The sequence below is a fragment of the Telopea speciosissima genome, chromosome 9 (genome assembly GCF_018873765.1).
Source record: "Telopea speciosissima isolate NSW1024214 ecotype Mountain lineage chromosome 9, Tspe_v1, whole genome shotgun sequence".
Lineage (NCBI taxonomy): Eukaryota > Viridiplantae > Streptophyta > Magnoliopsida > Proteales > Proteaceae > Telopea > Telopea speciosissima.
The window spans coordinates 16,598,067-16,614,541 of record NC_057924.1 but is presented as its reverse complement, the minus strand read 5'-3'; the positions used below and the strand labels follow the sequence as shown (position 1 = coordinate 16,614,541).

The window sequence follows — 16,475 nt, the reverse complement described above, 5'->3', positions numbered from 1 at the left end:
GTGCTTGGACTAAAACAGTCTTAGAACCGATCAGTTTTTTTTTTTTTTTGGAAGAACAAAGAAAAAAAGCTGCATGGAGTGCAATATTAATCAAATTAAATACATGTAATAGACTTTCCCTGAAACTATTACAGCATAGGAAGGGTTGTGGCAAGGTCCTCATTGGGTATTATCATTGAAGCATGGTTTGTAGCATGGTCTCATGGTTACTTGTAAATTTCAAACTTTACTTGTTGGGTCTTTAGCTCAAATTGGTAGAGCACTTGGAACATGAGGATGTGTCAAGCATGTTCCAAGGGGATGGTGGTTTGAATCCACCATGACCTTTTTTATTAAACTGTTCATAGAAGACAATCATGAGCATCATACAGGATGATGAGTAGTTTATAGAATCGTGTACCAAAAGCCAAACTCAGATTTCTTTTTTATGGGTAGTTTATACAAGACCTGAGTTTATGCTTGTAGTCTTGTAAACTACCCTTTGAGGACATGTACTTGGTGTCTCTGAATGTTCCAAATTCGGTTGTTGGTTCATTATGGGGAGACTATGATAGCATCAATCATCCAGAGGAAAGCAGTGGTTGAAATGGAGTATTCAATGGATGATATAGGTTAGACAGGTTACAAACAATAATTAATGTTGATGCCAAGGTATCTATCAAGTTACGTATTGGTTTATAACTTGTTTATTGATGTTGCCAATGTTCATGTGTTTCTCAGGCTATTTCAGGATAATCTAATTTCTCCTGTAAGGTAGTTCTGGGTTGGATTTTAATGCTTGGTACACATGAAAAACAGAGAAGAGGACTAGTGAAAACTGTGCTTTGTTATGGAGCTTTTTGTAAATTCTATGCTACATTAACCATGTGCAATGTCCTGACCAATTGAGGAGAGATGGAGAGAGTTGTCCAAAGCTCTCACTGACTTGTACGAATCAACAATCGGTGATTCATTATATAGAAACAAAGAGTGACAGTGTTGGATCCTCATCACCCATACAGAGAAAAAGAAAAGAATCGAAGTTGTAAAGCAAAGGGGTGAGAGCCATTTCCAGTTTTGCCGTTTAGTAGTTACAGAGGTGTACAGAGTGACCCTACTAGTGCCGAATTGAGGGAGCACAACGATGTAAGCACATCTCAGAGGGATAAAGCAATGCCCCTTTTGTGGGGCTTGATGTTTATAAAATCTTGTCGATTTTGTTTTGAGACTTTAGACCTCATTCACTATACTTCACATGACCATGTCTGTATTGATTGTATTACTGTATTCGTATTGTATTGGAGAGTTTTGAGGGCCTGTGGTAGGGGTGTCAATTGGTCGGTTCGTGCCGGTTTTGGCTCGGGCTGAATTGATTTCGGAAAGCTTTGGTTTCAGTTTGGTTTTGGGTTCATATCGGTTTCTTTTTATCGGATTGATTTTGGTTTGGTTTGACATGTATATGTATCCAAAATTATGAAGAAAAAAAATTAATCCGTTAAGTGTCCACAAGGCATAGGTGTCCACTCCCCCAACAGAATACAGAGATGGGTTGAATAATCCATTCACTCTCTTTCTCTCTCTCTCTCTCTGTGTACATGGTAGCATCTTTTCTTTCCCATGATTTTCAATAGTTTTTTATTAAAAATAATTTTTAATGTCCTACCATCCATGACTTTATGTATTTTAGTAAAAATGACAATTTTGTAATTTATATTAATCAATACAAAGCTGTTACAGAAACAAGTATTATCAAACATCTTTTAGTATTAATAGTATTCTGGATACGTTTCTGGAACAGGTTTATCAAACATCTTTTAGGAAGCCGGTAACGTTATTCTGGTAATAGTAACACTAAAATACGTTTTTGATTTAAAACGACACAGAAACATTAGTAACGTTGTCAAACGGTACCTTAGATAGCTATGTAAATTTGTCTCTCTGTCTAATTAGGAGGGCACATCTGAAGTTTTCACGCTAAAACGATTTATCAAACAACCTCATGACTCTGGAATTGTACTTTAACATAGCATTGACTTATAGGCCCCTTGTTTTACAGGAAAAATGGGGTGGGAATGTTGTGGAATGGGTCCCATAGTATATTGGGTTGGGGAGTGTGAGATTTCTACTTTTTATTTTTATTTTTTTTTATACTGTAATCAAAGTTTTTGTTTTTTTTTGGGGAAAATTACGTATCCCTCCCCTGTACTTTGCCCTAATTACACGTTCCTCCCCTTGATTTTCCTACCTTACATACGATTCCCCTATAGTTTTCAAAAAATTACTAATTCCTCCCTTGCCGTTAGCATCTATCTGTTGAGTGTTGATGTGGCGTAGTTAGATTATTTATAATGCCCAAACTAACCATGGGTTCGTGTAAATAGACTCTTTTACCCTTCTTCTTCTTCTTCTTCTTCCTCCTCCTCCAATCCCTTTCCTGCAACTTCGCCCCCACCCAACTCCTTCAACCTCTGATGTGGAAGTGCAGGCCATCCGCTTGCAATAAGCAGCTCCCCATCAGCCACAGCCTCTGAAGATTCCACCAACCCACCACTCACCTTCATGATAGCCTTCATTGAACTACTTCTTGCACATCTCTTCCCCTGACAAAGCCCACCAAAACCAAATCTTCTATATGAACCAGATCTGGGCATCACTCATAAATGCTTCTTTATGAATCAGAAAATTAAAGATCAAAAGAAGGGGCCTTGGGGTTAAAATAAGAAGAGATTTAGACCTGCAAAAGACCAGCAGCAACGAGGAGCAGCTTCCTTTGGTCTATTCCTGAAACAATCTTTTTCTTGTTGGTAAATTCCTTCACAAGTGACATCACCTTCTCGTGCATGATCAGAAACTCTGGTGAGCATCCCTCAAGTATGACATTGCAGTCGTAATCGTCGACACAGATTTCATTGAGGTCTGTACTGAGGACGACGTTGTGCCCTTGCCTCTCGCTGCAAACCCAAACTCCCTTTGGATCATGGATATGGTCATAGATGGCCATCACACACTTGTCCCCTTTCTTCTTCCCTAGGCTAATTGCATCCACCCTGCATTCCAGTGCTCCCATGGCTTGGAAGGGTACTTTTATCACGTAATCCTCCAAGAGCTTCAAAGATAGGCCTGGAGGAAGTCATCTTTGTCAATAGTCCGATCACATCTTCATTTTGCAACCCCAAGAAAATAGAAACCTCAGACCAAAAACCTAAAAAAAAAAAAAAAAGAATAAGATGGGAATTGCAAAAAATCTTGATAATAGAAGCAACTCAGATCTCACTCCCAAACCCTAACCTCGGTCACCGACCTTCAGAAGCTACTCAGATCTCACCTCACAGTTAATGTTGCTCACAATAGGATATGGATCCTATTAGAGGCCAAGCAACAGGATCTAAATACATCTGCTGGTTTGGCTAGGCAGTGTGGGGCTGTTTAGGGCAAATCTAGGGTTTAGGCTAGGGTTATGGATGAAAGTAATATATGGTAACGATCAGCAGGTCTAAGGGGTTATTTTGACATAAAAATATTAGGATTTGGATCAGTTTAAAATTCCTGCAAAATTAGGGTTAGGGTTTCGGGTTTTAGAAATTAAGAAAAATTACCAAAACTAGGGTTTTGAGTGGGATCTAAGAGCTGGGACTGAGGTCGAGTTTTCTAAACCGTAAAGGGAAGGTTCGACTGTAATATGGGCTGAATTGAATGGCTAATTAGGTCAGAACAGGTTTTTGACTATTTAGGGTTTAGTGGAGATGAAGGGGAATTAGGGTTTAGCTTCGGAAGATGAGGCAGCAGGCTAGGTCGAATGGAGGGGTTGATGTAGTGATGTTGTGTCTGAAGTTTGAAGGGATTTGGCTGATAGGATATGGCTGGACTGAATTTTGAACACTAGGGTTTATGAAATTAAAACAGAAAATAAAGGGATCGAATGGGGAAGGAGAATGAATGATAAAAAACAGAAATTAAACTCAAACTCACCACTGGAATCCACCGGCAGCAGCTTGAATGATGAAGGATGAAACCACCTTCAGAGAGAGATCCTCCTAGCCGTCACGGCGTAAGGAGTCGCAGGAATCCACCTACCCTTTCCACCTTGAAATCCACAAGGATGCACACTCAAAGGAGCAGAAGTCAGCAGCAGTAGTCGGCCAGCAGCAGAAAACAGTCTTTTTAATTCAAATTTTCAATGTCAGGGAGCCCTCCACGATTTTATTATTTATAATATGGCTTGAAGCCAAGTCCTACTACAAAATAAAGTCCTTTCCCTCACAAAATCGTGGAAGGGTGGGACAAAATAAAAACAACTTAAATCTTTTAAAAGAAAAAGACACAATTACCCCTACTAACTTAAAATAAAAGAAGCTAACTTAAAACAACTAATTTAAAAGAAGATTCCATATTAGCCAATAGGATATAAGAACCTATTAACCAATAGGAATACTTCACTTAAATTAGACCAATTGAACCAATTGGATGCAACCAATTCTAAACCGGTTCAATCTAAAAACAGGAAAATAAACTAAGTATGGAAAATAATAATCCCAATCTAAGGCTCCCTATTCAAGCCCTAAGTTCAGGGCTTCTTCTTCTTCTTCTTCTTCCTTCTTGGAGCTGCATCAACTCTCCCCGTCTTGAAAACATTCATCGGGTTTTCATCCCCAATGAATGGCTGGAGATCGCAGAATGGTTTTCCAAATCAGAATCAAGTTTCTTGAGTTCATCTTCAGCGGATGGTTCAAGCTTGTATGCGGACAACAGCTCTTTGGTGGATGAAGAAGGCTGCAATTCTGGCTGGACAGCAGCTTCTTGACGTACTACATGAACACCTTGTAAATCATCATCATCCAAATAATTAGCCACATCATATCCATCATTAGGAGGGAGTGCATGAATATGAATTACGCCTGGTTCTTCATCTTCACCTTGAACTTCTTCTTTTTCAGCCACGTTGATAGGCTTCTTCTTGTGTGGGCAGTCCCTAGCAATATGCCCCTTGTCTTGACAGTAATAACAAGTGAAGGGGTCATTTCGGCCCATAGGAGCCTTGCCCTTATCATCCACACGTGGGGGAACAACAGGGCAAGAGGTGTTGCCTATAGAGGAACCTTGTTTTGAGGTGCTATTGTTGATGTAGGCCGGCTTAGAGGTAGAACCCGGCTGTTTACTTGAAGCTAATAACTCCTCTGCTTTCAAGGCCTTCTCAAAACAATCTCGAATGTCTACAACGTCAACCACTCCAATTGTCCTGTTGATCTCACTTGACAGACATAACCTGAACCTGGAAAGCATTTGGATGCCCTCCTCCCTAATGCCAATGCGAGAAGAAAGAGCATCGAATTGCCTCATGTACTCAGTTACAGTCATGGTTCCTTGGCGAAGGGAGTTGAATTTATCCTGCAACTGAGACCTGAAGTGCCTGGGCAAGTATTGCTTACTCAGGTCACATTTCATTTCTTCTCAAGTGCAGGGTGCAGTACCATTAAAGTCCATCTCTCTTTCAGCAGTTCTCCACCACTCACGTGCAAGTCCGACAAGTTTAGCACGGACTAACTTCATTTTCCCCTCTTCAGATAGGTCATATCAGTCGAAATAATCTTCTATTGCAGCAAGCCAGTCATAAAATACCTGAGGGTCAGAGTGACCATCGAATTCTTTCAGCTCAAGCTTCACTTTTTGGTTGCCTGTATAGCGCCGATTAGTACCCTGGTCTCCAGTGAAGTAGGACCTCATATACTCCTCAAAAGTAGGCTGCTGACCTCTGTCTCTGTCTTGGTCTTCTCTATCCCTGTCTCTGTAGCCTCGGTGGTGATCTCTGTGTTCCCGAGAAGGTTCACGGGCATGTCTAGGTCTGTCCCAACGATCTCTATAATAATCTCTATTATCCCTGTCATCTCTGTCAGTCTTGAATCTGTCCCTGTGACCTATGTGTCCATCTCTATAACCCCTGTAGTCATCTCTAGGGCTCCCATTTCTGTCAGGCAGTCTCTTTATCACTGAATGGAGTTGGTACCTGTCTTCTTAAGTTGTTGTCCCTATCAGGAGGGATTCTTTGTCCTTCCAAGTGTGGCAATCTAGTTATGATTGCATCAGTTGTAGCCTTTTGATCTGCAGTAAATTTTCGGAACATCTCTAACATTGTTGCCATAGGGTCAGCTGGTTGTGGCAGCACCGGATTGCCATGTTCATCCATGGCTTTGGTACCAAGTTAATGTAGCTCACAATAGGATAAGGATCCTATTAGAGGCCAAGCAACAGGATCTAAATACAGCTGTTGGTTTGGCTAGGCAGTGTGGGGCTGTTTAGGGTAAATCTAGGGTTTAGGCTAAGGTTATGGATGAAAGTAATATATGGTAACGATCAGTGGGTCTAGGGGGTTATTTTGATATAAAAATATTGGGATTTGGATCAGTTTAAAATTCTGCAGAATTAGGGTTAGGGTTTTGGGTTTTAGAAATTAAGAAAAATTACCAAAACTAGGGTTTTGAGTGGGATCTAAGGGCTGGGACTGAGGTCGAGTTTTCTAAACAGTAAGGGGAAGGTTCGACTGTAATATGGGCTGAATTGAATGGCTAATTAGGTCAGAATAGGTTTTTGACTATTTAGGGTTTAGTGGAGATGAAGGGGAATTAGGGTTTAGCTTTGGAAGATGAGGCAGCAGGCTAGGTCGAATGGAGGGGTTGATGTAGTGATGTTGTGTCTGAAGTTTGAAGGGATTTGGCTGATAGGATATGGCTGGACTGAATTTAGAACACTAGGGTTTATGAAATTAAAACAGAAAATAAAGGGATCGAATGGGGAAGGAGAAGGAATGATAAAAAACAGCAAATTAAACTCAAACTCACCACTGGAATCCACCGGCAGCAGCTTGAATGATGAAGGATGAAACCACCTTCAGAGAGAGATCCTCCCAGCCATCACGGCGTAAGGAATCGCAGGAATCCACCCACCCTTTCCACCTTGAAATCCACAAGGATGCACACTCAAAGGAGCAGAACAGCAGCAGCAGTCGGCCAGTCTTTTTAATTCAAATTTTCAATGTCGGGGAGCCCTCCACAATTTTATTATTTATAATATGGCTTGAAGCCAAGTCCTACTACAAAATAAAGTCCTTTCCCTCACAAAATCGTGGAAGGGTGGGACAAAATAAAAACAACTTAAATCTTTTAAAAGAAAAAGACACAACTACCCCTACTAACTTAGAATCAAAGAATCTAACTTAAAACAACTAATTTAAAAGAAGATTCCATATTAGCCAATAGGATATAAGGACCTATTAACCAGTAGGAACACTTCACTTAAATTTGACCAATTGAACCAATTGGATGCAACCAATTCTAAACCGATTCAATCTAAAAACAAGAAAATAAACTAAGTATGGAAAATAATAATCCCAATCTAAGGCTCCTTATTCAAGCCCTAAGTTCAGGGCTTCTTCTTCTTCTTCTTCCTTCTTGGAGCTACATCAACGGTGCATCACCAAAGCTGGAGTGCCGCAATGTGGAGTGCAGTGTATTACTTCTCCAACCCTGCTCCAGATCAAAGCACTCACCATGGTGAGACGAGGTCCAGAAAAACCAGAGGTGGTGGTGGTTGGCAATCTCGATCTTGGCAACGGGTTTGAACTTGAAGCTCCAGAAAATATTTTCAGTTCAATCCCCTCGCTCCCTCCCTCCCTCCTTCCACTTTAGTAGGCATAAGGCAGACTCGAGTTGAGTAGATTTTGCTGAACAAAATAACTAATTAACTATTATATCCTAGAATACATGTTAAGATTGGTATCATATTGCGGAGACCCAGAAAGCTCCTTTACGGTTAAACCAAAGAAATGACAATTCATATAGATTTGTAGATTGTCATACAAAGAAACGGCAACTCCATCAGTTGATTTTTTGAGAAAAAAAATCCTCCTTTTCGAGATGAATCGGTCACAAAATAATGAAATCCTTATAAAAAAAACAAGATGAATATGTGAATTTGATTTCTCCTTGTCTACTATTTTCAGAGTTTAGAAAGAGAGAGAGAGAGAGGGGGAAATGGGATTACGTTCAATGTCAAAATCAGAGGTTGCAGGAGTAGGGTGGGGGCGGAGTTGCAGGAAAGGGGTTGGAGGAAGGAGGAGGAAGAAGATGATGTTCAGTCTGCCCAAGTGATTGAATTGAATAAAATTCATGAGAAATTGATGTTATACCCCACAAAGGAAAATGAGTGCTCTGTTGTGGTGGTGGTGATGGCGGCGGTAGAGGAGGAAAGAAATGGGTGTTTTAAGGTTGAAGATGATGAAAAGGGTATCATTGTAATTCTACTTGTGGTGTTTTAGAGCAGGAGTAATATTGTCGGTAATGTTGTCTTTTCAAACACTTAACTAACAGCACCCTAACACCGTCAGCCATAAGGGGTCAAAATGTAAAGTGGGAAAACCAAGGAGAGAGACGTGTAGGACTTTGGATGGCATAGGGGTGGGATTTTCAAGTGCCATGTCAGCAAACAAAACATTTAATGCTCTTCCCCAAGCTTTTCTAAGTTCACCATCCAAGTTAAATAAACAAGGTTGTGGTGGGATTTTGAAGTGCCACATCAACACTGTTCCACCCCAATTCTCCTCCCCAAGATCCCGTCAAACAAATGGGACCTTAGAGATCTGAAGAGCCATGTAGCACAACTCTACCAATCAATTAATTTATATTCAGGTTGTCTTCTCTATCATCTTCATCATTGGTTTAAGTTTATTTACTCAAATGCCCTGTTAGTATGGTTTGGGAAATTGGAATCGATTCGATTCCAATCGAATTGGATCAGAATTGACTGATTTTGAATTCTGATACTGTTCGATTCAAACCGATGATCCCATACTTGATTTCTAAGGCTTTATTTTAGGATTTGGATCTGTGGCCTGGGGTTGAGCGGCCATCGTGCTACGCTCAACTCACAGGCCACCACATGGATTTGATGCAAATACAATGGTTGATAGACTAGCTCAATTCAAAATTATCGCTCAAAATTTAAAAATTTCAGATCATCATCTACCAACCATTGGATTTGCATCAAATTCACGTGGCTGCCTATGAGTTGAGCGCAGCACGATGACCGATCAACCCAAGGCGAGGATCCAAATCCTTCTTTAAAAATAACCATTTCGATACGAATTGGTCGATTCACGGATTTAGGGAAATTTTGCCTTTAATACTACGATCTGAAACAGTAGAGAGTGGGCCACGTTGCCTAAACAACCAAATATTAGGATTCAGATCCTCTACTGCCAAAGTCTTGGCAACCATCGCGCTGCCACGCTCCCATGGTGTGACACGGGTATAAAATACCATCTTACGATCCATTTTAAAAAAAATTCAAAATTTAAAATGTAGACTTGGTTATCTCCACAATCAACCCCAATCAGTCCGAGTTGACCAAAACAAACCGAACCATTTTCAGACCCTCGTTTTCTTCACCCTGCCGCTGCGGTTGCTCTCCACACCGTGAGTGATGGCCGCAACTCACCTGCCTGTGCGGTTCCTCTCCTCACCGTGCCTCTCTTGGGGAGCATTTGCCCTTAAGCATAATAAAATCCAATAAAGACTGCAACCCTTATTAAGCAACCCATGTTTCACAAGCTCATACACACCAACCCTGGAATTGATGAATTCTCTTCGTTCGCTATAAAGACTGCAACCACACTCAACTTCAACAATCAGTTGTTCCATGGTCTTGAAGTTTATCCCCATCAATACTCAAAGAGAATGTTATAGATAATATAAAGGGAACACATCAGCGGATAACGTGGCAAGGGATATTACGACCATTACAACACTGTGGAAGCCACACGTCACTCTAGCGGAGAACCAAGCTACTGCAGCCTGCGTGACTATGTGATCCCACCAACCCGTTAGAACAAGCACATCAACTGTAAAGCATGAATAGATAGAGGGCCCACATTAGGTTATTAATGATAGGCTAAGGAAGTTTGGAGAATTCTGAATAGGACTATATAATGTAATTTCCCACAGTGGAAGAATAGAAAAGTATTATCTCAAATCTCTCTTCTTCTTTCTCCGTTTTCATCTTCTTCTTCTCCTCCTTCCCTTCTTCTTCGTCTTCTTCCTCTCGTCTCGACTTCCCTCTTCCTCTATCCCAATCGAACACGTATCATTGGTCCGACCGCTTCGGATTGCTCTCCAATGGCCGAAGGTACTGCGTCTTGACAGTTGGATGAATTGGTTCGGGCCTTATCCGGCAGCGGATCTACGGCGCGAGGATGCCGTGCTTCGGGAGATCCGTCTTGCCATGGCGGTCAACATGAATCGATAGCGGATCTGTCCATTCGCCTCCTTGCCCTCGGCGATCAGCTCGAACAATCCTGCGCCTTGTCCCCACGACCCTCGCCGGAATCCTCGGTACCCTGGTTCCTCGCGGCAGTAATCCCCCACATCCCCTGCGCCATTCCAACCCACACGATGCGTTTGGGTTTCCTCGCTTGGCGTGGACCCAATGGGATGGGTGTTTAAGGCTGAGCGTTTTTGACTACCATAATACACCCGATGACCAACGCCTCTTGGTTTAGTCTTTCCACATGGATGGATAGGCTCTGCGGTGGTACCGATGGATGTGCCGCTCCGCCATGTTCACGTCTGGGCGGCGTTCATCGGGCGCTCGAAGTGCGCTTGGCCCATCCGAGTTTGATGACCCCCGGGCGTCTCTCGCAGCTCTCCCAACTCACGGCGGTCATGATTCTCGGTCCGTTTTGAGGCATTATTGTCGCATTTTGGGACTTCCCCGGCTTTCTTAATGAGCTGCCGTTTCGGCCTGCGCTCGATATTAAGAATGAGGTCTGGCATTCCGTCCTAATACTATGTCCCGGGGGATCGATCAGCTCGCTGCACACGGGGCGAAGATTCTCGACATGCCGCGTTCTCACTTTCGTGCCTCGTAAGGCGCCACTCTATCGCTGCTCCCATTGCCATTTGTTCCTCTCTCCAACCCCCCCGTATTACCCGCACCTCCGCCGCGATCCCTATCCAACGGCTCACCTCGGTGAGATGCAACGTAGCGGATCGGGGCCTCTTACAATTGTGACGAACGATTTACCCCTGGCCATCGTTGCAAGAATCGCATCCTATTCCTCCTTGAGCTGATGGGGACCCACCCCTGGATTTTCCCACCGAGGTTGTCGACACGGGCCTTTCCTGCCTTGGATGTCGTTCGAGCTCTCCTATAATTCTCTCATCGGCGGCATAGCCCCTACTACTCTGCGTTTACAGGGTGCGTCGCGGGTTCCCCTATCCAAGTGCTTGGTCGACGGTGGTAGCACCCATAACTTTATTCAAAGTCGAGTTGCGCGTCATCCGGGGTTATCTATTGAAGCCGCACCTCGCATCAATGTTATGGTGGGCGTGGGAATCGCCTACGATGTGAGGGCAGGTCAGGTTTCACGTGCTGTTCCTCCTCATCTCTTTGTCCTTGACGCATATGTCCTTCCCTTATTTGGAGCGGACTTCGTCTTGGGCGTCCTTTGTTGGCCACCTTGGGTCCGAGTTGTTTTTGATTACGATAAACCCTCCTTGGAGTTTCACGAGAGATGGGGAGCGAATATGTCTTACGGGGATCCAACTCTCACCCCATCCCCACTACACTACCGAGCATGCGTCGCTTGTTTCACACACACTCCGCGGCGATGTACTTTCGTTTGGAGGTTCAGCCGCTTTCATTGCCAACTTCACAGCCACTTGTCTTGGTGCGCAAGAGGCCATTAGCTCTGTCAGAGTCATGCATCTGTGTTCACCACTCCACATTCCTGCCTCCCCCACGGCCACAAGACCATGCAATTCATCTCCTCCGGGCACTCAACTTTGTAAATGTCGGACCATATCGATACCCCCACTTTCAAAAAGGGAAATAGAGCGTTTGGTCTACGAGATGCTCTCGATGGTATCATCCGACCAAGCACAAGCCCCTACTCGTCTCCGCCTGCTCGTCAAGAAGAAAGACGGTACTTGGCGGTTCTGTGTTGGTTACGGGGGCTTTGAACATGGTGACGTGAAGGACCGCTTCCCAATTCCAAGCTGTCGATGAACTGCTCGATGAGCTCCATGGTGCAGTATTTTTTCCAAATTGGTTTGCGCTCCGGTTACCATCAGATTCGCATTCGCGCAGGGGATGAACACAAGACTGCGTTTCGCACACACGATGGCCATTACGAATTCCTTGTAATGCCCTTCGGACTCACCAACGCGCGCGTCTACTTTCCAATCCACGATGAGCGATATCTTCAAACCATTCTTACGACGCTTCCTTGTGTTTTTTTGATGACCTGTTAATCTACAGCCCCTCTTGGGAAGCTCATCTACAGCATCTACACAAGGTTCTGGAAACGTTGGGCACCACTTTGGCCATGAGTACAGCTTATCACCCTCAATCCGATGGCCAGACTGAAGTCTTGAATCGTTGCCTTGAGATGTATCTCCGGTGTTTTGTTTCAGATAATCCGAAATTATGGGTGAAATTTTTACATTGGGCGGAATATTGGTACAATACCGCCTTCCACACAGCTACAGAGATGACGCCATTTCAGGCTGTTTATGGCCGTCCACCCCCAACATTGCTTCGGTACATTCCCGGCGACTCCTTGAATCACGCGGTGGATCAGGAGTTGCATTCCAGAGATGAGGTCCTCCGTACCTTAAAGAACAATTTGATTCGCGCTCAGGCTCGCATGAAATCTCAGGCAGATAAGCACCGCGTAGAACGTGAGTTTACCATCCATGAATGGGTCCTGGTCAAGCTCCAACCGTATCGCCAGCAGTCTGTGGCACATCGGATTCACCAAAAATTGGGCAAACGGTATTTTGGCCCATTTCGCATCCTTTCCCGTATTGGCAAGGTCGCATATAAGCTGGAACTGCCCCCTACGGCGCAAATCCACCCAGTTTTTCATGTTTCACTTCTGAAACGATTCCTGGGATCGCCGCCGGCCCAACCGGAGCCATTGCCTCTCAGTTTTTCGTCTCCTGATGGTCTCCTCAAACCTGTTGCAATTCTAGGTTTCCGTACGCTGTTGCGCCATGGCCAATCTATTCCCCAAGTTTTAGTTCAGTGGGAGGGTTTGGCTCTCGAGGATACTTCCTGGGAAGACGTCACCCCCCTTCGTCGCCGGTATCCCAGTTTAAACCTTGAGGACAAGGTTCCTCTGGAAGGGAATGGCAATGTTATAGATAATATAAAGGGGAACACATCAGCAGATAACGTGGCAAGGGATATTACGACCATTACAACACCTGTGGAAGCCACACGTCACTCTAGCAGGAGAACCAAGCTACCTGCAGCCTTGCGTGACTATGTGATCCCACCAACCCGTTAGAACAAGCACATCAACCTGTAAAGCATAAATAGATAGAGGGCCCACATTAGGTTATTAATGATAGGCTAAGGAAGTTTGGAGAATTCTGAATAGGACTATATAATGTAATTTCCCACAGAGTGGAAGAATAGAAAAGTATTATCTCAAATCTCTCTTCTTCTTTCTCCGTTTTCATCTTCTTCTTCTCCTCCTTCCCTTCTTCTTCGTCTTCTTCCTCTGTCTCTGACTTCCCTCTTCCTCTATCCCAATCGAACACGTATCAGAGAATGGATCAAAATCCTGAAACAGAAACATATTAATAGAACTTTGTGATTTAATCCTTAAACACCATTACTCCAAAACCCCAATTGAGAGAAGAAAAAACTTCATTCTACAAGAAGAATCTAAGAAGTAGTAAGCATGAATTTGATTAGAAACTTGAAATGGATACCTTCAAAATGAGGAAAAATATTGAAGTAAAACCCAGAAGAAATCATTGCAGAAAAGAAAGAGAAGACGATGTACCCATTCATCAGGGTCAACAATAATGTTTCCTCTGCCCTGAAGGCCTGAACATAGGTGACATGTTTCACAATCAAGGAAGAAGATGATTTTGGTGAAAAATAAGTAAATGCAAAGCCCTTTCATGACTGGGGAAGAGGAAAAAGACGATTTTGAATCAGTGAGAGGCAAGGTGGAAGAGGAAGAAGACGACCTTGGTGGTGTTTCAGGTCGGAGATAAGGTGAAGAGTGACCGAAAAGCATTTTGGTTCAGTGAGAGGCACAATGAGGAGAGGAAGAAGACGACCTTTGGTTCCTCTTCTCATCGCATTGTCCAACTTAGGGTTTTTTGAAACCATTTCAGTTCGGTCGATTTTGGTCAGCTCGGACCGGTCGGGTTGGTTGTGGAGATAACCCAGTCACTTTCATGAAATTTGAATTTTTTGTAACTTAACCGTTAGATGGTAATATCTCCATGTGTCGCTCCCATGGGCGTGGCAGCGCGATGGCTGCCAAGACTTTGGCCGTAGACGATCTGAATCCCAATTATTACACCATCGCAGTGAGAGACGACTTGGTTGAAGCAACGGAGCCAAGGCAAGTTGAAGCCTAGCTCAGGTCTCCATTCACACCCAAGAAGAAATGCCCTTGGGTTAGGTATGCACTCTGAGCTCTCTTTCAATCTCAATCTCTGCCTCACACTCAAGCTCTCTCTCTTTGTCCACCTCCAGGCTCAATTTTATTTTTATATTTACATTCTTAAATTGACATGGCATGGGGATTATTAGATTTGATTTGGACAAGAATTTTTTTTTCAAATGACTAGACTTGTATAATAATGGGAGTTGGATTAGGAATCTCCTCAATCCAATTTAAGCCGTATTCACGTATTCTCTCTCTCTTCCTTGTTCTGGAAATTTGGAACCAGTGGTGTTCGATGAAATGCTCAAGAGAGTTTGAATGTGTTTGTCAACTTCTTGTTGTACATAATGAGAAGAAGCATTTTTTCTTCTATTAATTTCTCTCAATTCAGTTTGATTGCTCTGAGCCATCTAGACTCTGCTCTCACTCCTTTTTTTCCCCTTCCTGCAAGTATGATTTTGTTTGTCTGGTTCTATCATTACCGTTTCTGCTTTTCTTCAATTGGTAAATTTGTGACTGCGTAATATTTTGGCTTGTGCACTTCATTCTATCATACGGAGTGGTATTAAGAGGATATAGAGGGCAAAATGACATCATAGGGAGTAAATCAAGTACAAAAATCATATAAGTTGCATTCTCTAAATTGTCTCACACATGTTAAAAGTCTGTCAGAACTCAGAATTATGTCTCCAATATAGGTTTGTGTTTTGGTATTAGTTTACATAATATTTTATAAATAAATTATCTTTATGCTTCTGCTGCACAACACAAACATTGAAATGTCAGTGTTTGGCTCGTGTATGCCTTTTTGTAATTTGAGTAATTGATGGGATTTAGCCACAATTGGGTGCAGTTGTTCTCTTCCAAGAGTAGGAATTGAGTGGTAGAAAGTCTATACATATAACTGAGGCATTTGGAGTTGGTGGTGGTCTTTTCATTTTGAAGGATTAGTAAGACTTGGGTAAATTTTCTGGTTATCTATAACAATGTCGTTAACCTTTTCAGGTCTTTATCTTTTATTTCTATTGCTGCTGCTAGTTTCTTGTGCTTTAATACGCTCTTCTTCTTCCTTCCCACCTCCTTTGGGTGAGCTAATCACAACTAAAAACTTTCATAATATCTGCTACTGCTTGTTTTATTATTAGTTAGGCTTTTTTTCTTTCAATTAAAGTTCTTATACCCAATCAGATTTCAATTTGATAGTTTAATGACAATATATTACAATATTCCAATCTTTTAAGCATGTAGATAACGCATAAAGCAGTTGATTGCCTAGTTTTTACTCTATGGCTCTAGTGAGTGAAATTTTGGTTTGCTTGTTACATCCAGTTGCGAGATTATTGCAGGTTTGCAAGCTCATGCTTGTTCGTCAATAACATATTCAGATTTTACTTTTATTTAATCCTATTTCTTCTGTGTTTAACAATTTAAGAACTTCAGAACCAGAACCAGTGAAGAAGAAGAGAGCTGAGGGAGAGAATGGAAAGGGGAACTGACTAGAGAACAATAGTCTATACTAGCAGTCCGTCCCCCACCCCCAATGTCTTTATTTATAGTCATCAGATTACATAACTCTAGACTCCTATTTGTAATAGGAATCTGTGATGAAGTCTAAATACATCTCTGGGACTAAAATAGAAACTAAACTAAGGACTCACAATTGCATCATGATAGGGACACTCCCCCCTATTGTGAGTAGTCTTTAGCACTCCCCCTCAAACTGGAGTATATATCTATATCAAAAAGCTCCAGCTTGGAACAACAACAACAGAATATTAAGAGCAACACCAGTCTTGAGCATAATACTAGTGGTAGACACCAGTGAGCACAAGGAGAACTTCTTTCAGGTAGCAGTATCAACTCAAGCACATCAACCATCAACAGTTTCAGTAGATAATAATCTTCATGTCGAATCCAATCAGCAACGAGAAAATAGGCGGTAGTTAACACTAACCGCAATCCACAATATCATATCAGCAACAACAATATCAAAGGCACTTCTGAAAGAAGGCTGGTAGAAGTAAGTAGTCATTTT

At 42.6% G+C, this 16,475-nt stretch overlaps 1 long non-coding RNA gene across 1 annotated transcript; it reads left to right on the top strand.

The window, feature by feature from the left end:
- Positions 1–860: 860 nt before the first annotated feature.
- LOC122641168 lies at positions 861–15,089 on the top strand. The gene is made up of 3 exons (XR_006329821.1): positions 861–873; positions 5,325–5,329; positions 15,022–15,089. It is a non-coding gene; the product is annotated as an uncharacterized LOC122641168 (long non-coding RNA).
- Positions 15,090–16,475: the final 1,386 nt, after the last annotated feature.